This window comes from Myxine glutinosa, chromosome 2, assembly GCF_964187855.1.
Source record: "Myxine glutinosa chromosome 2, kmMyxGlut1.1, whole genome shotgun sequence".
Lineage (NCBI taxonomy): Eukaryota > Metazoa > Chordata > Myxini > Myxiniformes > Myxinidae > Myxine > Myxine glutinosa.
In genome coordinates this window covers 221,782,085-221,808,638 of record NC_136262.1, presented here as the reverse complement: position 1 = coordinate 221,808,638, position 26,554 = coordinate 221,782,085, and the positions used below count along the sequence as shown (strand labels likewise).

At 46.6% G+C, this 26,554-nt stretch overlaps 1 protein-coding gene across 1 annotated transcript in view; it reads right to left on the bottom strand.

Annotated features, from left to right (window-relative positions):
• The window catches only part of LOC144890842 (A disintegrin and metalloproteinase with thrombospondin motifs 19-like), a 184,838-nt gene that overhangs the window by 157,937 nt on the left and 347 nt on the right, over positions 1-26,554 (bottom strand). The gene's annotated exons all lie outside the window — the stretch shown is intronic.

The window sequence follows — 26,554 nt, the reverse complement described above, 5'->3', positions numbered from 1 at the left end:
ATGTCAGTTAAGGACTCCTTTCCATTAATTCTGACTCTTCGTTGCACCAGAATGTGATTATATGGCACCAGTAGTGAGTTTAGGACCTTTCCCATACCTCCTTCCATCTTCTTCCCAAACAACAACAACAACAACAACTACAGCTACAACAACAACTACAACAACGGCGCGCGGGGGGAGTGTGCGTCCTCCCACCAGCTCGGTTAGCCGCCATGACCATGCGCTCCACGGGGTTACCACGAAGGGGCTGGCTGTCAGCTCCTCGTCAAGGGCGGAGCCTGGTAAACCCCCGCACGCACCCAATGAGAAGCAACGTGCCGATTCCACGAGGCGGAGCTAACGAGCCGAGGGCGTGTCACTCCCCGCCGGATATACGAAGCGACTCACCGGATGTGAGGTCAGATGCGCCCCCAGCTTGAGACGACAAGACGCCACCTCGAGCGCTGTGAAACCTCCCGCATCTCTGGACCGGACCGGGTCGATTCTGCCCTGAGCCCAGGTGCACCTGGAGCCATCGCTACCTGCCTTTCCTAGCCATCAATCCCCGTGTGAGTCAGCCTTTTGTCCCGTTATCTGTCGTCTGTTGGGGTTAATATAAGATTGTGTCTAAGTGCCTATCTTCCTTTGCTGTCCCTCTTGTAGTTGTAATCTAACCTTCCGAACGAATATAATCTCCTCCGGAGGTCTTGAGAACCGTATCCCTGGTGTGTCATTTTAATCCCAGCCGTGTGTCTTTTCCTTCATTGACCTAGCGTAGCGCGATTAGTCAACGTTCGGGTATAATCGGGTAACTTGTGCAGACGTGGTCATACCAAACCGCTCGGTAAATAACATCTAAGCCACGTCTGTAACAATATATATATATATATATACATATATATATATATATACATATATATATATATACATATATATATATATACATATATATATATATACTAGCAGAGGTACCCGGCTTTGCACGGGAGTGGGAGGAGGAGGGGAGGGGGAAGAGGAGGGGAGGGGAACGGGGGGGAGGGGGGAGGGGGAAGCGGGGGAGGAGGAGGGGAGGGGGAAGAGGAGGGGAGGGGAATGGGGGGGAGGGGGAAGGGGGGGAGGGGGGGAGGGGGAAGGGGGGGGGAGGGAAGGGTGCGGGGGGTGCCCAGGGGAAGAAGGGCCCCTCCCCTCCCCCTCCCCCCCCTTTCCCCCTCCCCCCCTCCCCTCCCCCCTTTCCCCCCCCATCCCCCTCCCCCCTCCCATCCCCTTCCCCCTCGTTCCCCTCCCCTTCTCTTCCCCCTCCCCTCCTCCTCCCCCTTCACACCAGGGGGGTTGACTCAGCCTGTCATCCCACCGAGGTCGGAAGTCGGAACTCATTGTCGTCAAATAAATGTAGCCTGTATGTTTCACTCTTTGTCACATGCCGTTGGTCCCATGTCAATCGGATGAAGTTGAAAAATTAACGTTACGAAGGTTCTCTGGGACGTACTGATTCCGAATAATGAAGTTTGAAAAATTAACGTTCCGAAATACGCTAATTACGCTAACAGAAGCGCTGGAGGGAGCACTGCGCTCCCTCCCTTAGATTCCCTCCCTCTTCTGCTAGCGCTAATTACGCGTAACACACTAATTTTAAAACCCGAAGTTTTTTTAATTTTAAGGTGTGCTGTAGTCAGAAGCGCTAGAAGCGCTGCGCTCCCTCCCTTCGAATCCCTCTCTCTTCTGCTAGTGCTAATAATACGCTAATTTTAAAACCCGAAATTTTTTAAATGTTTATGTCTCCGTGACATTCCTGGGACCATCCCGAGTCGAACAGTACTTTCCGCTCGCAAATCCGTCCACGGGTTCTCGAGATCTTAGAGATCGTAGATAGATCAGGATACAGACACAGAGGCCAACTCTACTTTATATATATAGATATACATATATATATATATATACATATATATATATATATACATATATATATATATATATACATATACATATACATACATATATATATATATATATATAAATATATATATATATATATATATATATATATATATATATATATATATATATATATATATATATATATATATATATATATATATATATATATACCATATATATATACGTATATATATATACATATATACATATATATATATATACATATAAATATATATATATATATACACTATATATATATATATATACACTATATATATATATATATATATATATATATATATATATATATATATATATATATATATATATATATATATATATATATATTGTTGCGGAGATGAGGACTGTATATTTTTTGATTGTGTGCTGTACTATTATTATTGTTTATTCTGCGCCCCCCTACCTCCGGAGCTGTGTAAAGGTGAAAGGGCATCCCATAATTAGTCCACAAGCATACACATCAGCCAAATAATAGAATACCCCTGTTGATAGTTATCTCTTATCTGTGTTTTAGAGTAAGGCTGTGTCTCCCATTAATTGAAGTACTCCATTGCACCAGTGAAAGAGAATAGATCCCCCTTTCCTTCCCATCCCCAAAATCTCCATTTCATATTACATCCCCTCTCGTCATTGCCGAGCCTCGATTGCCCATATTACCTCCCCTCCAATAACCGCCATTGACCACGAGGCAGGGTCGGAGAAGAAAGGCGTGTCTCCACCTCGTCATAGAGGGGAAGAAAGGCGTGCCCGCCCGTCGTCATCACGGGCGGAGCCAGAGGGTCGCATGACCAACCAGGGCCGAGGTGAGCACCCCGATGGGCGTGTCCTGAAGGCCGGCGGCTTAATCGCCGGAGGCGTTATAAAGGCGCGCACGCAAGAGAGAGTCGTGAAGAGTCAGTCAGTGGAGTCGGTTGCCAAGAGAGAGTCGTGAAGAGTCAGTCAGTGGAGTCGGTTGCCAGAGAGAGTTGGTCACAAAGAGTCGGTTGCCAAGAGAGAGTCGTGAAGAGTCAGTCAGTGGAGTCGGTTGCCAGAGAGAGTTGGTCACAAAGAGTCGGTTGCCAGAGAGAGTTGGTCGCCAAGAGAGTCGTAAAGAGTCAGGCAGTGGAGTCGGTGGTCAGTTGGTTGCGGTGAGGAGTCGGTGGTGGCGGTCAGTGGTTGCGTTGGTTGCGGTGAGGAGTCGAGGAGGGAGGAGATCAGAAGACAGGAAGGCCTTGAGTTGGACTAAGCAAGAGAGGAAGTTGTTGGACTGGGTGGGACTAAGAAAGAGAGAGAAAGAGTCCTGAAGCTTGTGAGGGAAGGAGAGAGAACCCGTCACACCAACCCCCCAAGCTCCGCGTTGGCTCCACCAAGCGTTCACCTCCACCAAAGCTCCACCAAGCTCCGCGTTGGCTCCACCAAGCGTTCACCTCCAGCCATCCACCTCCTGCCATTCCTGTCATTCCCCGCGTGAGTCTGTCTTCTGTTTGTTCTGTCCTGGGTAATTAAGTCTGTATAAGCTAGTATTTTCCCTGTGTCACCTGCGTCTTATGTGCTTGTAAATAAACGTGACTGCTTTCTTTTTGCTTGTGTGTAAATAGTCAATAAATTCAGTAGTATTTCCAAACCTTTCTTTGCCTTCGGTTTTCCTCTTTGCATTCGTCGCCTTTGTCTTTTCCCTATTGACTAGCTGCGGTGCGACCCGGCCAACGTTTGGGTGGAATCGGGTGAGTCGGGGATCCTGTTAGGTCGCGGTAATACACCACCGCTCGGTCATCATAACATCTGTCCGCGATCTGTAACAATTGGTTGTCAGGAGTTGGATTTGGACCTGGACTAAATTTGTTAGGCCCAAATTTTGGAACACCAATTGTGTTATTAAGTAACAATTGGTGTCTGGGAGTGAGATTCGGGGCCGAACCAAATTTTTTAAAACATCTATAAAAAAAAATTTGGTCAAAATTTGGAGCGGCCGAAATTTGTTTTGTTTTATAAAACCCGAATTTTGAAATCGCGCCATGGCTGGTCAAGGCGACGGGATGCCGGTGGGAGAGATAGACGGGGTAGAATCGACCCAGGACCCCAGGGAAGAAGTGGGAAAAGTGGTGGAGGAGAGTAAAGAAGGTGTGGTTGAGGGGGTATCAGGTGCACAAAATGGCGCTCTCGCGCACGTGGTTACAGCGGCACCAAATTTTGCCGCGCCCGTGACCGTACCACTACCAGCGGGCTTTGATGTGGGGGACTTCATGGCGCAATTCACCGAGATGCTGAGAATAGAGGGGAGAGATTGAGTAATAAAATGGATGCTCGGAGTGAGCAAATTGAAGCAACAATAAACGGAATGAGGGCCGATAGGGAGGAAAGGGAGCAGAGGGACAGAGACCGCAAGTTGGGCGAAGGGTCCCAGGGGTGCACGAGGAGGTAAAGCGGGTCGAAAAGCGCTGGTTGAGCGAAGCGGAGGAAAGCACGGGTACAATGACGGGGGTAGAAATCGCGACCCGGGGTTTGGAAAGCCGGCGACCGATGAGGTAGAGGGAATTTTATTAAAGCCAACGGTCGTCGAGGTGAACAAAGAAATTATGGGTATAGTTGAAATTGGAGAGACCGGGGACTTAAAGTTAAAAGAGCAACAATCGGAGGAAGGAATGGAAATTGCTCAAAGTCTAAATGCACATCCTGATGCTGTACTCGCTAATCCAAATGGAAGTTTGCAGGTTTGGTGCAGGGAGGAAGAAGAACCCCGAAGGTGAGACGTGCTGTATATTGTGCGGGTAGATTTTGTAAGAGGATGTTTAGCGACAAAAGAATTTTCGCGCGCTTGGGATCGAGGAAGCGTCCGGGCGTTGGTGAAGGGTCCCGTGTGAGTGGAAATGGCACGCGTGGGAGGAAAAAGTGTGTGTCGGCGTAGTGGGTGTGTTATAAAGTGTGGGAGTGAAACCGAGTGCGAGCGAGAATGCACGTCGGTGTGTACGGGGTGTGACACAGGGAGTGAGAGCAATACGGAGTGTACGTGCGAGGGTGAGTGTGACACGGAGAGTAAGGTGGTGGTGGAACGTGTGCGAGAAAGCACACCTGAGTTGGTGGTGGAGCGGGTGCGAGAATGCACGCTTGGAATGGTAGAGGGTGTGCGAGGAAGCACACCTGGGTTGGTGGAAGCGCATGTGCGAGGGAGCACAGGGAAGCGCGGTGTGGTAAGTGTTACGGAGGACGTAACGGAGGAGAGGTGTGGACCAAAGTGTGCGCAAGAGTGTGCGCGAGAGGTGTGGTGTGTAACAGAGAGAGCGTTGGTGGAATGTACGGACGGCGTTGGAACGCCAGGTTTTGTGAGGGTGAAAGGGGTAGCGTATGCGTGTGAGCATGCAAGTAAAGCATCGACGGTAACCGGGTTAGTGGTTAGGGCGACGGATAGCCGATGCGAGCACTCGGGGCGTGGGGTGCTTTGTTGGGTGCGAGGCCCGGCGCGGATCGATGCTGCGTCGCTTCTCTTCGAAGCGTCGTTGCCGATTCGGGCTTGGCCCCGCCCCGCACGGTCGAGTCCGGGCTTTGTCGGGCGAGGCGACCGGTCCGGTTCAAGGGCGAGTGGGAGGAAGCGGAACGGTGCCCCCTCGAGGGGACGGGGTTCCGACCGGGGGAGATTGAGCCATCGGGCCCGGGACCGCAAGGTGCCGCGCCGAGATGGTGCGTGGAATCTCGGTCCAACCAAACCACCTCCCTTGAACCGAAAGCCGGACGGATTCAACCTGCAGGCGACCAAACCACCCGAATTCATTGCTCGGCTTTACGAAGCCGAGTTTAATGATGTCACGACGCACCGAGGCTAGGATATAGCGGACTGTGATGATGATGGTAGTGATTTGATACGAAATTTATAATAGTGGGTAGAATTGGCAGTAAATGGAAAATTTTTGAATTGGTTGAATTTGGACGAACAAAATTTATAGTGAGAGACCCCCGATGTGGTGGGATGGCAAATCCACCATCCCTCACAGACGTGGGGCAAATGCGCTATAGTTTATGGGGTTGATGGCAGTGAAAACTAGCCCGGGTGGGTTAGGATATATGGTGTGTAGGGACCTAGGAGATGACCTTAGGTGACGTTAAGGTTAGTTAGTGACGGATACCTGTAGTGGGGACGCAGGTAGATTAGTGTGGATAATAATGACGAGGGAGCGCAATAGTTTAAAGGGACGACTGGGAAGCGCAAGTTTCAGAGGGGAGTAGTTAGCTGAGATGATGCCGTGTGTGTGAGGATTGAACAGGTGAGGATTGGACAGGTGTGATTGAACAGGTGTGATTGCACAGGTGTGCAACTGAACAGGTGTGTGGAGCAGTGTATGAGTGAGTGATGGTGATGGGTATTGTGATTACCAAATGGTCCAGGAAGAAAGGAGGGTGCAGGTGGCACCAGGTGATTGCACAGGTGTGCAACAACAGGTGAATGGAGAATGGTTGTGTGAAATAAATGGTTGTATGGAATAAATGGTATGGAGTATTGGAATGGATGGTCGTGGAGTGAGTATGATGGAAATTGTGGAGTGGAGTGGATGGTGCGAAAGTGTGAATGGGGGAAGAGTGGACCCCCATCACGGATACCCGGGGCGGGTAGTGTAAGTGTTAGGTAGAGGGGACAGGTAAATTGTGGTTGGATATTGGCATCTGTGGTGCGGGTGAAAGAATGGTCTTTGGATGGGTGCATTAGTGTTGTGGAAATGGCTGGGCGTGTAGCCTGTTAGTGTGTGTAGTTGGTTGGGCGCTCCACCACTGTGAGGATGTCGGCCAGGTGAGGCCGCAGGTGGGCTCTGGGAGCCGGTAGTTGTGGATGGGGCCTGAGGATCCGGAGGACGGACCCGGGTAGCCCAGTGCCAGAGGGCACCAGGGGGTGACAGAGCCAGGAGAGGGCCTTCCCCAGTTAGTTAGGTTAGGGTGAGGAGCTAGGTAAGCTCGGGTGGCAACTGCAGTGGTGGAGGTGTGCAGGTGGGTAGACCTGCTGGGAGAGCTACACGTCGCAGCCCAGAAATTGTGCGAGGCACCGGGAGAGGAATCGGGGGAGTGAGACCCCAAATTGAGAAGCACCACAGTTTGGTCAATGGGAATTGGTTTTTAGAACCCATAGTGTAAGTTGGCCAATGGATTGGCAGGGAGAGACCCCGGGTAGTGTAAAGTGTGTTAATGTCATTTAGAAAGTAGTTAGGATGAAGTCTCCTCGCACCATCTGCATCCACTCACCTGAGGTGACAGGTACTCCACACCATGCCATGTTTTATTATTTTTCATTAATGCAAATGTTTTGGATTGTGAGACGCATCATGACGTGGGTGTGAAATTGTGCGTAATTCCATCTCTCCCTCCCTATGAGGATTGATGACGAATTGGGTGATGGCAAATTTTGAAGTAGAGGGATTGTGGCGACGAATTTGGTATAGAGGAAATATGGGGAAGACGTGACAGTAGTGACAAATTTGTAAATGTGTAGATTTTTGTACATATGGGGTAAGGGTAGGGTAGGTGACAGGGGGGTGACAGGGGGGTGACGTACGGTAGGGACGAGCTTTCTCACTTCGCCCTCCGTACGCATTTCGCCTTGCATTGCCTTATTGATGTGTACCCTTGTGACCTTACCCCTCGCTCAATTGTCTTTCCCCTTTTGTCTCCCACATGACCTGTGCGCCATTGGGTGCCGAGGGGAGCGCGCGTGGGTCGGCCATTGTGCGCCCGAAATTCCCAGAACCAGCTGTCTGCATCGATGCACCACATTATGGACCACATGTCTGTGGCCGAGCACCACTAATGGACCCCATGGGTTGGGGCATGGCCCCTCTGCTGGAACCGGCCATGAGGGCCCGAAATCTTGCTGGCGGACCTTGGCCACAGGGCACCGATGCCCCACAGGTGAACCACACATAGTCGGCCCTGTGGGCCATAAATAAAATAAAAACGGACACGTTAGGTGCATTCTTTTATTGCAAATAGGCCACCAGCAAGGGAAGATGACAACACCAGGAAAATAATAATAACCAGCAGAGGGAGCCGAAGAGCAAGAGACACCTGCAGGGTTTGGGTTTGTTGGTTTTATTTTATTGATGAACAGTGGTGACTGCACTGATTGGTGCTTGAGGGTGTGTTGGTGCGTTATAGGTGCTTTCATGGTGCATTGATGCAGAGCAGACTGTCTCCCCCCCAGAAAGAACAATCACAGGTCCTGGGTTAGTCTTGTAAATAAAAGTAGCGTCAAGTGTAAATAATGCTTCCCACCGTCAGTGTGTAGTTTGAAGACCATTCCGCAATTCGGTTAACTGTGGGCGTAAGTCTGTTAGGCAGGGTGCAATGGAGCAGCGGGACACATTTATTTATGTTTTAAAACTGTCGCACTCAGGGTCAGGTTAAAAGTAGAGGGAACTACACCTACGTGTCACACTAAAAGTAAAAGTTGTAGGCCCGGGACGTGCCTAAGAGGAGGAGGGTGCAGTGTTGCGGAGATGAGGACTGTATATTTTTTGATTGTGTGCTGTACTATTATTATTATTGTTTATTCTGCGCCCCCCTACCTCCGGAGCTGTGTAAAGGTGAAAGGGCATCCCATAATTAGTCCACAAGCATACACATCAGCCAAATAATAGAATACCCCTGTTGATAGTTATCTCTTATTCTGTGTTTTAGAGTAAGGCTGTGTCTCCCATTAATTGAAGTACTCCATTGCACCAGTGAAAGAGAATAGATCCCCCTTTCCTTCCCATCCCCAAAATCTCCATTTCATATTAAATCCCCTCTCGTCATTGCCGAGCCTCGATTGCCCATATTACCTCCCCTCCAATAACCGCCATTGACCACGAGGCAGGGTCGGAGAAGAAAGGCGTGTCTCCACCTCGTCATAGAGGGGAAGAAAGGCGTGCCCGCCCGTCGTCATCAAGGGCGGAGCCAGAGGGTCGCATGACCAACCAGGGCCGAGGTGAGCACCCCGATGGGCGTGTCCTGAAGGCCGGCGGCTTAATCGCCGGAGGCGTTATAAAGGCGCGCACGCAAGAGAGAGTCGTGAAGAGTCAGTCAGTGGAGTTGGTTGCCAAGAGAGAGTCGTGAAGAGTCAGTCAGTGGAGTCGGTTGCCAGAGAGAGTTGGTCACAAAGAGTCGGTTGCCAAGAGAGAGTCGTGAAGAGTCAGTCAGTGGAGTCGGTTGCCAGAGAGAGTTGGTCACAAAGAGTCGGTTGCCAGAGAGAGTTGGTCGCCAAGAGAGTCGTGAAGAGTCAGGCAGTGGAGTCGGTGGTCAGTTGGTTGCGGTGAGGAGTCGGTGGTGGCGGTCAGTGGTTGCGTTGGTTGCGGTGAGGAGTCGAGGAGGGAGGAGATCAGAAGACAGGAAGGCCTTGAGTTGGACTAAGCAAGAGAGGAAGTTGTTGGACTGGGTGGGACTAAGAAAGAGTCCTGAAGCTTGTGAGGGAAGGAGAGAGAACCCGTCACACCAACCCCCCAAGCTCCGCATTGGCTCCACCAAGCGTTCACCTCCACCAAAGCTCCACCAAGCTCCGCGTTGGCTCCACCAAGCGTTCACCTCCACCAAAGCTCCGCCAAGCTCCGCGTTGGCTCCACCAAGCGTTCACCTCCAGCCATCCACCTCCTGCCATTCCTGTCATTCCCCGCGTGAGTCTGTCTTCTGTTTGTTCTGTCCTGGGTTAATTAAGTCTGTATAAGCTAGTATTTTCCCTGTGTCACCTGCGTCTTATGTGCTTGTAAATAAACGTGACTGCTTTCTTTTTGCTTGTGTGTAAATAGTCAATAAATTCAGTCGTATTTCCAAACCTTTCTTTGCCTTCGTTTTCCTCTTTGCATTCGTCGCCTTTGTCTTTTCCCTATTGACTAGCTGCGGTGCGACCCGGCCAACGTTTGGGTGGAATCGGGTGAGTCGGGGATCCTGTTAGGTCGCGGTAATACACCACCGCTCGGTCATCATAACATCTAAACCGCGATCTGTAACAATATATATATATATATATATATATATATATATATATATATATATATATATATATATATATATATACATAGTGGATCCTGGGTCTGTCGACATACTGGGGGGGGGGGGGGGGGTGAAGTCCCGGGTTCCCCTTAGACCCAGGCTCCACTGGGTCGTCGGCCGCGACGAAGCTCGCGCCCGGCGGGTTGCGAATCAACTTAAATTGCCAATCTCCCAATCACGGGTGAAGGGTTATTGAACGTAATCCGATTACCTTCAAGACCACGTGGCTGGGAAGACCGGGAATTGAACCCTTCGCGATTCCACACCTTTATCAATCAGGCGTGCCGAGCGAGTCGAGCGGTGTGAATTGCGGTTTTATACTGCGTGATCTACGGACCTAATCGTGCAGTTGAATACGGTTAAAACAATGCTGGGCCAATGGATTAAAGGATGTACATCGGCAGGTCGAGAGGAAACAAAATGTACACGTCTTTTATTCACAATAGCACAGAAAAAAGGACGAGAAGCAGACTGAACTAGAACGCCACTCAGTAGAGCGCATACTCCCGCCGTGGGTTTAGTTGGAATAATATGTTTTGTTTAACATCCTCTCTCCCCAAAACAATAAATGAAAAAGAAAGTAAGCCCTGTCAGAGAATTTATTTTGATATATCTCGGAATTAGAGGAGAAAAACATCATTTAAGAATAAGAATAAAAGCTTTAATGCAGTAAAACAAAAAATCTTTCCCAAATAAATTTCAAAAAAAAAATCCTGGATCCGGAATAATATCCTGAGCTTCACCAAAAACTAATCAATTTTTCCTTATCCCAAGGGCAATCATCCCACCAACTTTCATCCAAATCCGTTCAGAACCTTTCCAGATATCTTCTTCACAAACACACGAACACACACACACACACACACACACACACACACACGGACGGACACGATCGAATGCGTTACTCCCTGGCGGGAGTAATAAATCTGAAAATCGCAGAGCCAGAACCAGAATTATTTATTTGGTCTGGGAAGCCCATGTGAGGTTTCTTCCTCTTCAGCTTCCCACAACCCTGGGTGAATATGCGATCTTTTTTTTAAAAGTTGGAATTTTGCCAAATCTGTTTTATTCGTTTGTTAATATACCTCAGCCATTGACAAATCTGGAACTAAGTCTTTATAAGTTCATCAAATACTGACACCGCGAATGACATTCGCTGAGCTCAATGTTGATATCTCTTCTGAGGTTAAAAAAAAGAAAAACAGTTTTAAAGCATTATACGTATCAAACAATACATTTTATGAAACGGGGAAACCTAATACACACTTTGGTGGTTTTAAAATGACAGAATATGTCATTATTATAAATAAATAAAATGAACATTCAAGACGACGCTGCTAAAAAAAATACACCGCTCTAACGCATAACCACGAGTTTAAACTACATTTACAACAAATATGAAAACTATTTTCATATCACAATGTTAAATATAGGATATATAGAAGATAATGTTAAAAAAAAAATGAGCCCTATCTTCCAATGGTAAAAAAATCCTTCAAAAAATTCCTGGATCAGGAATAATATCCTGAGCTTCACCAAAAACTAATCAATTCTTCCTTATCCCAAGGGCAATCATCCCACCAACTTTCATCCAAATCCGTTCAGAACTTTTCCAGATATCTTGTTCACAAACACACACACACACGGACACGAGTGAATGCATTACTACCTGGCGGGAGTAACAATTCTTACCTATCTAATCCCGACACAGGCGCCTGGCACACTCAGACATGGGGTGAATCACACACCGGTTAGACTCGTACCGGTGGATGGGCCGATGATGACTTGGGTCCAGCAGCTCCCGCGCGTGGCGCACGGATCAATCCGGCAGACAGCACGAAGGACGGCACGGAGAATGATCCGCCACTTGAAGGTCAGGTTAGCACGGACGACGAACCAGCTCGAGAACGAAGGAGAAGCGCAGTACAGCCTAACCAGCTCAGAGGACAACCAGCTTGAAGGACGACTGAGGAGAGAGAGCAGCAGCACAAATGAACCAGCCCGTACGACGGCCGGCTTGAAGGACGAACAAGGAGAGAGAGCTCGAAGCACGATCTGCATGGGCCTTTATCGGGTGGAATGTCCTTCTAGAAGGTTCCACGGCCTCTCATTGGCCGACGTTGGTCACGTGCAGTCATTCCCCACCACCTCCTTCTGGAAGGTTCCACGGCCTCCCATTGGCCATTGCTTGTCACGTGCGGTCATTGCGCCCCGCCTCCCCACTGGAAGGTTTCATTCCCCACCTCCTTTTGAAAGGTTTTATTCCCCGCCTACTTTTAGAAGGTTTCATTCCCCGCCTACCACTGTCACGGTTGATCACGTGGACTGTTTCTCCCCGCACATTAACCAACGTCTTCGTTCAACCATACGAGGGGTTGGAATCCTGCCGAACTCAACGCATATCTGCTTTAATTACTACACAATGGGAAGGGAGCTAATCTTTACATTTAATAAGAAATAACTGACTACTGCAGGCTACTTGTTGTCATGTAATTAACTAGAGTGTGTCCTTTACTGCTAAACCGTAACAATATATATATATATATATATATATATATATATAAATATATATATATATATATATATATATATATATATATATATATATATATATATATATATGTGTATATATATATATGTGTATATATATATATATATATATATATATATATATATATATATATATATATATATATATATATATATATATATATATATATATATACACATACATACATACATACATACATACATACATACATACATACATATATATATATATATATCAGTCACTATGCTATATATATATTGTCACTAGTCACTATATATATTGTTACTGATCGCGGTTTAGATGTTACTTTGCCGAGCGAAGGCTCCGCGACCGAACAGTTATTCCCCGATTAGAACCCGATTCCACCCAAACGTTGGCCGGATCGCACCGCAGCTATTCAATAGGGAAAAGACAAAGGCGACACGGATGTGAAGAAGAAGAAGAAGAAGACAAAAAGGTTGGAAATACTACTAAATTTATTCCTACTATTTACATGCTCAAAGTAACCAAGGAGAAGGAAAGATAATAAAATAATATACAGAAGAATCAGAGACACAGTGCAATTATTAACTTATACAGACTTAATTAACCCAGGGACAAGACACACAGAACAAACTCACGTACACAAGAAGGGTGGAGGAAAGGAATGAATGCTGGAAGGAGGAATGGGAAGGTTCAGCTGGGGCAGATGGTTCGGGCTTGATCCCGCTCGGGACGTCGGCTGGACCTCGACGGCCACCGATGCCACCGCTATCTGGTCCCCGCGGGGTAACGGGTTGAAGCTGCCTGGTGGAGTCAACGCTGCTTGTGGAGCCAAAGCTGCTTCTCTGGCTCACCTCAGGGCGCGTCTGCCGTCTCTGGCGCAACTGCTGGTAATTGACCTTGAACCTTCTCTCTCTTGGCCCTGGTGTCTCCTCACCACCGACAACTCAACGCAACCAACGTAACCACTGACCACTCGACGCCACCACTTCTCACCACCGACTTCTTACCGCAACCAACGCAACCACTGACCCTCCACTGACGACCAACTCACGACTCACTCTGGTTGACTTTACTGACTCCCTCTCACTCATTCAACGCTTCTTGCGCGCGCGCCTTTATAGCGCCTCCAGCGATCAAGCCGCCGGCCTTCAGGACACGCCCATCGGTGTGCTCACCTCGGCCCTGATTGGTCGGCACGGCCCTCTAGCTCCGCCCTTGATGACGATGGGCGGGCACGCCTTTCTTCCCCGACCCGAGCCTCGTGGCCAATGGTGGTTTTGGAGGGGAGGTAATTGGCAATCGAGGCTCGGCAATGACGAAAGGGGATGTGAAGGAAATGGGGATTTTGGGGATGGGAATGAAAGGGGATCTATTCTCTTTCACTGGTGCAATGGAGTACTTCAATTAATGGGAGACACAGCCTTACTCTAAAACACAGAATAAGATATAACTATCAAACAGGGGTATTCTATTATTTGGCTGACGTGTATGCTTGTGGACTAATTATGGGATGCCCTTTCACCTTTACACAGCTCCGGAGGCAGGGGGGCGCAGAATAAACAATAATGATAATTTACACAATCAAAAAAATATACAGTCCTCATATCCGCAACAATATATATATATATATATATATATATATATATATATATATATATATATATATATATATATATATATATATATAGCCATATATATATATATATATATACAGATTTGGCATATAATATGGAATTTTTTTTTTTCTTGACTTGGGTTTACTTTCTTAACTCAGTATATCAATCTGGTGAGTTTCTTTTACACTTTGGTGATTTATTTGTTAAAAGAACCATGTCACTGATTGTCTGTCGCAGCAAGAAGTCAACAACAGGATTATATCACAGGTGGCGTGGCAAAATGTACGGACAGGTGCATTTGACGATTGGCTTCACAGTCGGGTATACAATGGTTGTTGCGTTCCGTATTAGTGGAAAACAACTGCTGCACGTCTCCAAAAGTTATTGCCGCTTCCTCTGGAGATGGTCCGTCAACTCGACAATGCTGTTTGTCATGGAGTGGTGGCTTTACGAAATTACGGCATGAAACAGCGTGCTATTGCTCGGCAGTATGGCATCACTCAAGGTCAGGTGTCAAAGATCCTGAAACGAAATGCTCAGAGGGGTGTCCCTATAGTCCTTGAGCCAACCGGCCATTTTTTGAAGTGAATGCTCCGGGGGGGGGGGGGGGGGGGGAGTAATTCTCATTATGATTTTCCATTAGACCAATGTCTCAAGTGTCAGAAAAGGTGTGATGGACATCTGAGAACGGTAGCTTAGTGCCCGGATGGACGCCATCTTTGAAACCACCCAGCTCGAAAATGCCCATTTGGTGGGGTACATTGTTGCACGTGTATCTGGACTTCTATACTAGCTATCGATGTGCGGTTGACGACTAAATATACGTCCGATGTGTACCGTCTAAATAAAAAATAACATGAAGCATTTTGTTTTAGATTAATTATTATAAAAATCAATTATCGAAAAAAAATCATATATTTTTCAATATTTTATTATTAGACTTGTACTTTTTTTAGTGAAACAACACTGGTATGATTTTCCAAATTATGCATTGTGCTACACCGTTTATCTGTCTATAAAAATAACTCAAAAACTAAAACATATCATCCACCACGAGTGTACACAAAAAATATATGAAAAGGCATGCACTTTCCACAAACCGAAACTACGTCAGTTGGAATTTCCCGCCGATAAACAACCCACAGAACCCAGTGCCGAAAGTGACGTCAGTCTATTCTATATCTATATTCTATATCTCAGTCTGAGATTTGTTGCGGTGACCTGATTAATTTCTGAGGGGGGGGGGGGGTGGGTGGCTTAAGAACTAAAAGTGAACATGTTAGATGGCGCCACATACAACTCTATTATAGAGTTGTATTGTGGCGCCATCTAACATGTTCACTGACTTGGATGAGTATGTCTATGTAAGCTGGCGAGCTTTTCGGATATCGGAGTAATCTAACGTCAGTCTTTTTGTTCTTTCAGCTGAGATGGCCGGTGTCGAGGCGAAACGGGCGAAGATTGAACCTGAGTCCGGAACGTGCATCCTGTGCAGCAAGAAGTCGCCACTCTCTGAACTAAGCAAGGCAGCGGGCAACAGTTCTTGGAAGACATTGTGTGACGCAGCCGCAGTTAGAAACTTTTATCCAATTCTAAAGCTAGTCCAAGAAGGCGCAGTTGAACTTTCTAATATTCCAATATTATACCATAGGGCTTGTAGATCAGACTTCACTCACAAAAACCACCTAGCTACTTTGACCAATGCAGCTAGAAGTTCTTCAGTTGATACTGGCGATGCGGTGCGACGGCGATCATCACGGGAAGAGACAGGATCAACTTCAACGGTCTACGATGATAAATGCATTTTTTGCCAGCGTGCTTCAAAATTCATAAAAGGCAGTCGTACCCGTGAAACAGTTGTCTTGGCTGTTGAACTTCGAGCAGATAAGACAATAAGAGATGCTGCGACAGCTCGCAATGATGAGAGAGTTTTGGCATTGACTACACGAGATATGGTTGCAGCTGAGGCTCACTACCACTTCTCCTGCTATAGAAACTACACACGGCCCCAAAAACCTCAAGTAGAAACTGACATTGAAGATAACTAGGGCATTGCCCGTACTATATCTATATCTAAAATTATATCCCCCCCCTCTATTTACATGAAATGGTTTGGTCCAAAGCGAACGGCTTGCGAGTACGGTGACAATCCCCCCCCCTCTATTTACATGCAATGGTTTGGTCCAAAGCGAACGGCTTGCGAGTACGGTGACAATCCCCCCCCTCTATTTACATGCAATGGTTTGGTCCAAAGCGAACGGCTTCCGGAGTTTGGTAAAGAAATCGCCATCGCGTGCACAAACGCGCAGGAAAGCGAATGAATCGCAAATTCGGTTTTATTAGTTTTAAAACATAGTTTAACGCCAACATAGTTTGCAAACGTGAAATAAATGAATACGCTCTCAAATGTGCCATCCGAGGCAGAGTGTGCCCGCCACGTTCGGCACACGCGATCGTTCGCTGCTCTCTGATTGGTTGAATCGTTTTTTGGACATAGCTCGGTAAGTAATTGTCCGATTAATATGAAACCTTGAAAAGGCACATCCTCGGGTCCCCAGCAATATACCTGGCAAGTTAAAAGTATATCGGACCCGTGGTTGTCGAGAAACAGCGGTCACAGACAAACAGACGTACAGACGTACAGACGTACAAACGTACAAACAGAGATTACTGGAATTATAGATAGATATCGAGAAAAAAGAAATGATACGATGTATATTCAATTTCATTCGCACTGACTTGTTCTTGAACCCGAGGATTGTTCCAATAGTTGATGTTGCAACAGATATCCTGTCTTCAGATACATTTTCAGTTGATGTTCGTGACTCCATCAAGAAGAATCTGCAGCGCACATTACAAAGAGAGTTTGGAGAATCGCTCATCTTCTTCAATGTGAAACACCGTGTATACTTGATGCCCGATAATCTGACAAAGCGAGAGATTGCTGCAGAGTGCGTAAACCTGAAAGCAGAAGTGAAAGCATTTGAACGAACGGACGGTGAAAGTAACATTGTGCGTGCAGCTACTTCACTGCGACACCAGATCAAAGATGCTCATTACAATGAACGTTGGCCGCCTCAGCCAGCAGAACTCACTTCAGATTACGTGAAGATACCAGATTCTCTTCGTGTATTTCTGCATACTTTGATTTGCGGGAGTGGGAGTAGCTCTGCGCGTGCCGACACACTGGTATAGTCGATGGCTCAAGATATCATCAATGCTGTACACCGGGGTACCATCAGAACATCGAAGCATGTCCTACTTCCGTGGGTCATGAAAACGCTCACCGGTAATACAGAGGTCATCAGAATATTGAATCGACTCGGGCACAGATGTTCGTACACAGTTCTGGAAGAAATCGAGACAGCGCTATGCATAGACAAATTAGCAAGTGTGGAGAAAGATACAGTACCACTTCCGTCACATGTGCACCCTTCGGTCCCGACTGTATTAGCATTCGATAACATCGACAGGCTAGAGGAATCGCTGAGTGGTGGCGGAACATCGCATCGCGTCAACGGTATCATCGTCCAACCGAAGTCGCAGTCGTGTTTGCCGCCCCAACCTCCATCGGCAGTATCCAAAGCAGATAAGAAGCGATCTATCCCGTCATCCAGCGATTTAGTTCCAATATACAGCGGTGGGAAACGAGAGGGCCCACCTGCAATCAAGCCTGCAGATCTTTCTGACACTCTTGCAGGCGCAACATCCCTTGCGCAGCGCCGAAATCACGTATGGATTATGACTCGCATGCTGGAACCATGCGACCAGACAATCAGTTCGTGGACTGGTTTCAACATCATGACTAGAGATCGTGTTCAGGTGACGGAAGATGTAGTTGGCTACCTGCCGACTATAAACGCGCCTGCCACAGATATGGCAACAGTGCAAGAAATCCTCAGAGAAGCTCTGAACATCATGTCATCACTTCAGCTTGAGCGTATACCGGTGGTGCTAGACCAGGCACTATTTGCTAAGGCGACCGAAATAGCATGGAAAGATGTCGATCGATATGGAAGAATCGTGCTCATGATGGGGAACTTCCATACCATCTGTAACTTCATGTCGAGCATTGGGAAAATGTTTGGAGATGCAGGCCTTCGGGATGTAGCTGTTGAGTCAGGAGTAATCGCTGAAGGTTCCATCAACAGGGTTCTGGAAGACAAGCAATACAACCGTGCTGTGCGACTCCACAAGTTGATGTACGAGGCACTAATGCGCATCATTTGGAAGGGCTTCCAGGTGTGGATAGAAAGCAATCATCCTGACAAGGAACCCCAGATTCGAAGCACTGACCTCAAAATTCGCAGCATCAAGGAGGATGTTTGCCACGAGACTCTCGCTGCTGCTCTCGATGATGATTCATGTGTACAGAGCTTTGACATGTTCGCGAAATACCGACATTTTCTGCGAACCAAACATGGAGACCTGGCTCGCTTCTGGATGATGTATATTGATATGGTAGAGACCCTGCTGGGGTTGATTCGTGCGGATAGAGAAGGCGACTGGATGCTTCACTTGGCTTGTGTCAGAAGAGTGATCCCTTGGTGTTTCGCAATGAACAAGGTGAACTATGCTAGATATCTACCAGTGTACTATGCACAGATGACGCAACTCCACGAAACATGCCCCGAGTTGTACAGGCATTTCAATCAAGGCTACTTCTCCGTACAGCTTAGACCAGGGAATCCATTTGCCAGAATCGCTGTTGATCAGACAACAGAAGAAACAGTAAACAAAGATACGCAAACAGCTGGAGGAACACGAGGTTTTAGTCTTCGACAAGGGGCTGTGTCACGATACTATCTAACTGCAGAAAATCGGGCTACTGCACTGAGGCAACTACGAGAAACTATCCTTGTGAATGGCAGCGACACATCTCACGCCAAGCACCCTGACTTGTCTACTTCTCGCATCAAACGTGATGAGTCTGGCGTCACAGCTATCTGTGATCTACTGGAAAATGACTGGACCAATCCATTCGCCGATGATCCGTCATGTCTTCTCAGTATATCTACCGGAGCGGCTGCGAGGGAGGACGTTTCTAATGACCTACTCAACACCCTGCAAAAGGGGGAAGCGGCGTATCAAAGCTTCCAGAAACGTCTTGAAGAGGGAACAGGCTTTCATGACACATTGAACAAGCTAAACTTGAAGACCTTTGGTAAGATCAAGCAGAAAGTTGTGAAGGGCACAAACAAGGAGATCGTCCTGAGAGCTGACAGACAACTGTTTGCCACCATGATACTCATCGCCAAGACAAGGAACCTCGACATGCAACTTGTCCTTTGTCACCCACTAGGGCCATTACCATGGTCTTTGGCAAACGTTGATGGGTCAATGAAAAAAACGAACAAAGCTGCACTTGCGAAACACATGGAAGGTCTTGTGGAACCAGCCGAGAACGTTGACAAGCGAAGTGCAACAATAATTGATGCGATGGCTCTCATACAAAAGATGCATGGCGAGAACGACACGTTCGAAGAACTATCTGACCGCATCCTTGCTGCAGCGCTTCACGCTGGTCAAGGCAGTGAGCGCATTGATGTTGTCTTTGACACATACACAGAAGAATCCATCAAAGCAGCTGAGCGTGTGAACCGCGGTTCAAATGAAGGCATCAGTTTCAGCGAGATCAGACCCGCACACAAAATCATGAACTGGCGGCGTCTCCTTGCTTGCAGCCAGACAAAGGAGAAACTGGTTGTGTTTCTGGCGGAGTCGTGGAAACATGAAACAAATCGCGAAAAGCTAGGCAACAGAACACTGTATGTCACCACCTGTGGTGAAAAATGTCTGGTACTGACCCGCGATAGGTGGAAGTTGGTGCAAGCACTCGAATGTAGCCACGAGGAAGCAGACGCGTATGTTTCTCCACGCAAAGCACGCCGCTACCCACTACAAGACGATCATCTTAGTGGCAGATGACACCGACGTTCTGATCATCAGTCTTCATCTCAGCAGAACCATCGATAGTCAGCTCTTCATCAGACGAGGAACAAAGGTTCGAGTCAGAATGATCGACGTTGGAAAGTTGGCTGCGGTATTGGGGTCTGGAGTTTGCAGTGCATTGCCAGGGCTTCATGCATGGAGCGGGTGTGACACTGTGAGTGCTCTGGCTAGCCAAGGAAAGATAAAGGCTTTGAAGCTTGTGCAAGCGAATGAGCTGTATCTTCAAGCATTCACAGATCTGGGATCTTCGTGGAATGTACCAACAGACGTCTTCAATAGCATTCAGGCCTTCACGTGTCAGCTGTACGCCAAGAACACGAAGATCGTCGGTGTTAATTCGCTCCGTTATCACATGTTCTGTGCAAAGAAGGGCCAGATCGAATCTGGACAATTACCGCCTTGTGAAGACTCCTTGATGCAGCATACGCTTAGGGCCAACTATCAGGCGGCTATCTGGCGACGCAGCCTTGAAAACCTACCAGACGTCCCAACACCATCAGCAGGACATGGTTGGGAACTCGATGATGGCGGTTCGCTCACAATCCGATGGATGGCGGGTCTACCAGCTCCAGATGTCGTCTTGAATCTCATCTCATGCACATGCAGAAGGACGTGTCGACCGTCAGATTGCTCCTGCATACTGAATGGGTTGAAGTGCACTGTTGTGTGTAAGCTGCAGGGATGCTCCAACATGGTGCAGGATGATGCTATCGTGGCTCAGGATGCCAATGACTCTGATGGCGACTCTGATGATTAACTTTGTGTGCACTGTATATTGTATAGCATATGTTGTTCTCTATTATAATGCAGGCCAAATTGCCTGAAAATCTTTATAGACAGATAAACGGTTTAGCAAAATGTATAATTTGGAAGATCATACCGGTGTTATTTGACTAAAACATGACATGTTCAATGATACCTCCGCTTGCTTATTAGGAATACTAGGGCATGCCCGTACTATATATATATCTAAAATTATATCCCCCCCCTCTATTTACATGAAATGGTTTGGTCCAAAGCGAACGGCTTGCGAGTACGGTGACAATCCCCCCCCTCTATTTACATGAAATGGTTTGGTCCAAAGCGAACGGCTTGCGAGTACGGTGACAATCCCCCCCCCCCCCCCCTCTATTTACATGAAATGGTTTGGTCCAAAGCGAACGGCTTGCGGAGTTTGGTAAAGAAATCGCCATAGCGTGCACAAACGCGCAGGAAAGCGAAAGAATCGCAAATTAGTTTTAATTAGTTTTAAAACATAGTTTAACGCCAACATAGTTTGCCAACGTGAAATAAATGAATACGCTCTCAAATGTGCCGTCCGAGGCAGAGTCTGTTCGGCACGTTCGGCACATGTGATAGCTCGCTGCTCTCTGATTGGTTGAATCGTTTTTTGGACATAGCTCGGTAACTACTTGTCCGATTAATATGAAACCTTGAAAAGGCACATCCTCGGGTCCCCAGCAATATACCTGGCAAGTTTAAAGTATATCGGACCCGTGGTTGTCGAGAAACAGCGGTCACAGACAAACAAACAAACACACACACAGACACACAGACACACACACACACACACAGAGATTGCTGGAATTATAGATAGATACATCGTATGGTGTTAAAATCAGCTCCATACGTCTTTCCAAACTCTAGTAATGAATAATTAATATAATTGGTGGCCATTTTGAAATCCAAGATGGTCACCAAAGTGCAGATTTCCTATGTAACAATTTCCGCCTGCTTATTAGATATCGTATGGTGGTAAAATCCTCTCCGTACGACATTCCTAACTTGCGTTATCGTCAGAATAGATAATGCCAGCGGCGGCCTAAGTCATTTTATGCCTCTTTACATTTATTTGTTGTAAACTCGTGGTGGATGATATGTTTTAGTTTTTGAGTTATTTTTATAGACAGATAAACGGTGTAGCACAATGCATAATTTGGAAAATCATACCAGTGTTGTTTCACTAAAAAAAGTACAAGTCTAATAATAAAATATTGAAAAATATATGATTTTTTTTCGATAATTGATTTTTATAATAATTAATCTAAAACAAAATGCTTCATATTATTTTTTATTTAGACGGTACACATCGGACGTATATTTAGTCGTCAACCGCACATCGATAGCTAGTATAGAAGTCCAGATACACGTGCAACAATGTACCCCACCAAATGGGCATTTTCGAGCTGGGTGGTTTCAAAGATGGCGTCCATCCGGGCACTAAGCTACCGTTCTCAGATGTCCATCACACCTTTTCTGACACTTGAGACATTGGTCTAATGGAAAATCATAATGAGAATTACTCCCCCCGCCGGAGCATTACTTTTGGTCTGGCTGAAGGACTACTACTCCAATACCAAGGCCAGGACGTCCCCGCAGAACCACAAGGAGGGATGATCGCCAGCTGCACCGGTTAGTCCGCAATGGCCGTACCAAGTCAGCTAATCGGCTTAGGGCTGAGTGGCAGCAACTGACAAATGTGCCTGCATCCAGAAGGCGAGTCAACCAACGACTGGTTCAAGCAGGCTATCGTGCCAGGCGTTCCCTGAGAAAGCCACACCTGACCAGACAACACCGCCAGCGCCGATTGCAGTGGGCCAGAGAGCACCTTCAATGGCAGCCAGGACACTGGAATCACGTGATCTTCAGTGACGAGTCTAGATTTCTCGTCTATCGTCAAGATGGCCGCGTCCGAGTGCGCAGACAAGTGCATGAAGCCTACAACAAAGATTGTATAGTGCCAGGAATCCAAGCTGGAGGTGGTGGGGTGACCGTTTGGGCTGCTTTTCATGCAGGGGGCAAAACTGACCTGGTTGTTCTGAATGGAAACCTGAACCAGTTCAAGTACAGGGCCATTCTGGAAGAAACATTGCTTCCATTTGCTCGTGCAGCCTTTCGAGGAAACTTTGTCTTCCAAGATGACAATGCACGGCCTCATCGTGCTCGCATGATCCAACACTTTCTTGCTGGCCGTGGTGTAGAGCATATGGAGTGGCCTGCCATGTCCCCGGATATGGATCCGATAGAGAACTTGTGGGCAGAATTAACGCATCAAATCGACAACTTGGACCAGCAGCCTACCCCTGTGCATGAATTGCAGCAGGCTATTGTCACTGCATGGCAAGTGATTCCTGTCCAAACCTTGGCAAATCTCGTGGACAGCATGCCTCAATGTGTACGTGCTCTCCTGAATGCTCGTGGTGGTTACACGAAGTACTGAACTGTAATTTTACTGTCCGTAATCCCAGTCGTAATTTAACTTTTGTTTTTGTTAAAAACAAATTTGGCTAATGTGCAAAATAAAGAGATACTTCTGGAAAACGTAGAGAAGTTTAACACAGTACTATCCGTGAATTGAGTTCGATATCAGTTTACATCACTTTCAAGGATCAATTTATTTGTTTCAAAATGTCAAATGTGGGTTTTGTTTCTTTTAAAGGTCACATTAACAAAATCTAGAATAATTTCAACATAATTCCAATGAACTCTTGGTTCTAAGACATCTTGAAAAGTAAGTTCACCCCCACAAAAAAAATATTCCATATTAAATGCCAAGTCTGTGTATGTATGTATGTATGTATGTATATTTATATATATATATATATATATATATATATATATATATATATATATATATATATATATATATATATGCGTGTGGGTGTGTAAACTATAAACATGCTGCATTTATCTTTGTAGGAGATGATAAAATAAAGATAACTATTTATATGTATATATCACTACGTATTCATCTCAGGCTGTAGCAGACTAAAGTCTGGGCTACCAAAGGGAAGTGACCAGCCTGGTGGTAAAATGAAAGTGCCACTCCACCAATAGATGAAAGGTTGATAAAAAATTCCTAATACAGTGGAAATGTTCCTCACATTACGATGAGGCTCTCTTCAATAGGCAGAGGCTATAAAATATGTAACACATGGAATAAGCAATAGAAACAGAATCGTTCAGCAAGGCCTCGCCAAATAGACGCCTCACATGGGTACTTTCTGAGTTGTTGTAAAGTTCATCGTTTGATCGCTCTTTGCTGTTTAAGCTCCTATATCTCGCCTTCATGTCAATGTTGAAAGAATAATTGCAGGAAAACCAAGAGGTTTTCATAAGACAGTTGCATTCCCAAAATAAACTACTTTTTGGAACCCGCACACCAAATTTATAGTTACACCACTCAACGTTTTATTTGTTTAATAAAACAAGATCTAGACTTATAGAAAGAGGGGCAGTGGGGGCAACAGTTTGACTCAATGACTCAATAAGCAAGTGGATAAACAACCAAGTAAAGAGGAGAGAGAGAGAGGAGGAAAGGAAACTGTCTATCCTGAAAGTAAGAGAGTTGTCTTCGATAGAATTAATGGGGCTTGAAGCAGTCATTGTTGAGGTTAGGTAGACCATGAAATTGTGGGGTATCAACAACTTGAAGCCCGAGGACGAGGAGTTGCATTATTATCCATTATATGTAAAATCAAATTCTCGTGCCGTGCCTGAAGGCAGATTCAATGCTACCAAAGCAGCCCCCCTGGTCCCACTCCTGCATTGGGAAGGAATCTCTAATTTGTTCAGGCCACCAGCAATAGCTTGCCTACTCTTCAAGTAGGACACAGTGGGATTTTTAACATCGAGCAACGAAAGCTGGCAGACAGATGCCCAAGGGATGGCACACACATTGATGAATCTCCTTGCCTGCAAAACACTACGATGACAGTATACAACCAGGCTGATATTGTAACCCAGGCTAGAAAGCTTCAGAGCGAGGGTGCGTACCTCAACACTACCCCACCAATCTATTTATTATATCACTTTTCTTATTACACAGTTACCATTTTCATATTGAATATTGCTAATACTGTAATAATCTATCCAGCCAATGATTATTTGACTGGCATTAATAAATTACAAACTCAGTTTGCTGATTGTACCATGATGGCGTAACTATGCCACTGTTACCCCCGCTTGGATCAAGGCAGAAACATAAGGTTTTGCCAGACAGGTGGTACACGATGGTCTGCCTGCTCTTGGAAATAAAAAAAATCAAATCTCACTCAATGTGATTTACCTCCAACTATTCTGCCCCAACATATTGTCCCTGATACAATGGTTCATGCAGTGATAGAATTTCCAGAAAGCGGAGCGCCTTATTCTGCTGGAAATCCAACCACCGAGGGAAACACGGTCTCTCTCTGAACCTTATGACCATTGTGTTTCTATCCTCAGATGTGCCAGAGCTCAACATCCGGTCCACTAACCAGTCGAATCTGATGCCCTCCGTGTCATTGGATTCTCTCAATAGGAGGCCGAGTTTCATTGTCTGATTGTTCCTCACTGCGGGAATACCAGAGGCCTTGCAGTATCTTACCCTATTCTAATCGTATCGTCTCTCCTCTCTGCCATTTCACAACACCCTCACCCCTCACATTCCCTCCTCCAACCCCCAATCAAGCCACACTCTTTCTTCAAAAAACCCCTCACCTTGTTATCCTCCACAAGTCAAAACTTAACACTCATCACCATTTACTCATCCCTTTTCTCGCACATGGAACCCTCTTATTGAGCCTTTTTCTCATGGGCTTTTCTCAAATTTCAACTTCTGAACTTTCCCTCCACCTGCTGACGGCCTTGTTATCCTTTCACTTCAATCCCTCTCCTTGTGCTATTATTACAATATTATTACTATTGTGGACACCCAGCTGCTGCCCCTGTCACCTGACATCCCACTGACACAGCACAGGAGGAGACAAAGCCGAAGAAGAAGAAGACCGTCATGCTGCTGACGGAGGGCCAGGAGCAGGACGTTGCCATCTGGGTCGCGGGGAACGAGATATTTTACAACAAGGCACGCCGGGATTTACAAGGATCGCGCCAAGAAGGACCGGCTCTTGACCTTCAGCCATCGTTGTTCTTCTTGGAATCGATGTGACCAGCTTGGAATCAGGAGATGAAATGATTTCGCCGCCGGGGATCGCCTATATATACCCGGTCTTGTGACAGGTCGTACTGGCGCTTACTGCATGCTTACGGCAGTCTTGGCGGAGTCTTGTTAATTCGTGAGAGATCGGCAATGATCGTGAGTCGTCGTACTGCTGCGTGAACGTGGTCGGGACGGATCGGGGCAATTCTTGGAAGATCGTGATGGCAGTCGTACGGCGTCCATGTGAGGACGTACGGCGGTCGTATCAGTGCTTGCTGGATGCGGAGCGAATCGTGGCAGCCAAGTTTCCCGACTGCCGCAAGACACTCCACGACCATTTGCCCGATGCCCACACGCGCCCGTATGACACCCTCCAGACAGCAGCAAGAGTTTGAAAAACGCCACGAATCGCCACGATAATTTTGAACTGTTCAAAATTGTCGGGGCGGCTTCCCGTCTCGACCCGAACTGCCAAGTACACCCCCGATCATCCAGGAATCGCCAGGACCCCAATACGATCTGGCCAAGAATGTCGCCCCGATCTTAGGTCGTGGCGATTCGTGGCCTGAAAATGGCCGGTATGACTGGGGCTTAAGCAACCTCCAAATCAGTTTT